The sequence below is a fragment of the Malurus melanocephalus genome, unplaced genomic scaffold, assembly GCF_030028575.1.
Source record: "Malurus melanocephalus ecotype Western Australia unplaced genomic scaffold, MMel_1.1 scaffold_484, whole genome shotgun sequence".
Classification (NCBI taxonomy): domain Eukaryota; kingdom Metazoa; phylum Chordata; class Aves; order Passeriformes; family Maluridae; genus Malurus; species Malurus melanocephalus.
This window is the reverse complement of record NW_026623716.1, coordinates 44,339-46,357: the sequence shown is the minus strand read 5'-3', so window position 1 is coordinate 46,357 and position 2,019 is coordinate 44,339.

The following is a 2,019-nucleotide window of genomic DNA, read 5'->3' as shown; positions in this document are numbered from 1 at the left end:
AAATTCTCTGCTGGAACCACCCATTTGCTGCTGCTGCTGCTTTATCTAAAGGAGGCTGGCGGTGGTCAGGCTACAGTTCCTTATCTGTGATATCCRATAATGKGAGGGTTTCACAGAGGTGTTTAATTAACACTGGAACCCAGATTAATCAAGCAGGAAAAACTGAGCCACCCCCAGTCATGCCACTTGTAGAGGAACCAGTGCCATCGCACAAGCGTCTCTAGTGCTTTCATAGTTGATATTATTGATCGTAATCAACATTATTGATGATGTTTGTTTCTCTTTGACAAGAGATCGTGGGGCTCCTGCCTGCTTTGTGAAGGGARCCCCTGGGGGCCCATTCCCTCCCAGAGGAGCTGCACTTGGTGGCTGCCAGGGCTTCCATTGCTGGGCCCACTCCAAGTCTCTGAGCTGGGGACAAAGGGTGGGGCTGGCATGGCTGTGATGCCTCTGGCACTTGTGACATCAGGGGGGCCGTGTCACAATGGGGCAGCTATAAAAGGTCCCCGCAGGCAACGCTGCCCCAGCACAGCCTCCTCTGCAAGCAGTGAGTGCACAGTGGCGGGGCCGGACTGGACGAGGGCCAGGGCAGTGGTGCCACAGCCGGGGCTGGATTGTCCCCGTTGGGTCCAGGGCCAGCCCCTGGTGCGAGCGCCTCGGGCAGGGCACGGGGCTGCTGCTGCTGCTGGGCCACAGGGACGGGTCTCGCTGCCTGCCAGGGGTCTGGGGCCCTGGGCTTCCTGCCCTCACGTGCTTGTGCCTCCCCTCCTCACCTCACCCACCATGAGCTCCCATCACAGTCCCACTGAAACCCTTGTCTCTGTTCTCCTGCAGACCATGGTGACCAAATCAGTTGTGGCTCTGCTTGCGCTGCTCCTCTTCCCGCTCCCATGGCTCGTGCTGAACGGGTTTGGTCAGGAGGTGCGGAAGCTGCATGTGGAGGAGCCGGAGGAAGTGACCCAAAAGCTGACTGACCCTGGCTGGGGAGCTCTGSTCTGGAGTGCCTCACAGCACTGGCCCTTCTTGGTCACTGCTGATGTGCTGCTCCTGCTTTTGAATCTCTGGCTTTGGCACAGAAGAGTGGCCAAGAGGCAGAGAGAAAAGGCCAGGAGAGCTCAAGAGGAGGTGTTGAGACGCAGGTTGGAAATCGAGCAACGAAGGCTTTGGTTAAAGCAGGGTTTCAGGGAGCTCGAGGAAATGTGGAAGACAATGAAAACAGTGAAGAAGAAAATGCCCTGCTTCATTCAGATGGATAAGAAGCCGAGCAGGATGGGGAAAGTGAGCTTGGCAGGYTTTTAGAGGAGCACAGACGGTGCCTGTGGGAAGAAAAGCTTCCTGGTGGAGATGCTCTTTGGGCTGGGCAAGGYGAGCYGCACATCTCTGTGGGCAGCCAKYGCTCAGAGCTCCACTCACTGCCGAGCACARACTCAGCCGTGRCAGAGGCTCCGGGCTCCTGCCAGACCCTGCACCTCTTCACTGTRCCTCTCCAMTGGATCTSTATTAACTGTGYCTATTCAGTTTCCCTCGCAGAAGCCACACTGTTGCCCGATTATGGAGGTATTTCAAAGGGGATTGGGCCGGATGGATGGACATGGATTTCAATAGTGAAAGRGTTTACAAATAACTTTGTATTGTATAATTACTTTTTAATCACTTTATTGTAGAATAATACTGTACATATATGTATAATATTGTACAATAGATTAAGAGTAATTATTATTAATAAGAATTATTATAAGCACAAGCTATAAAARTTTAATAATTGAATTTGGGGTAAGTATAAAATTAGTCAGAAATTACGCATTTTTATTCTTAATTCAAAAATATATGATGTAGCAGTTTCTTATATGTAATATATGATATGTGTTTTATGTGTGTGTTCTATGGTATAGAATATGGTAGAATTTAACAATAATAAATAAGAGTATATTTTAATCTGTATTAGTATATTAATCTGTAAGAGTATATTTTAATCTTATAAATTGTAAATGGCATGTTTGATGTCATACATATATGACA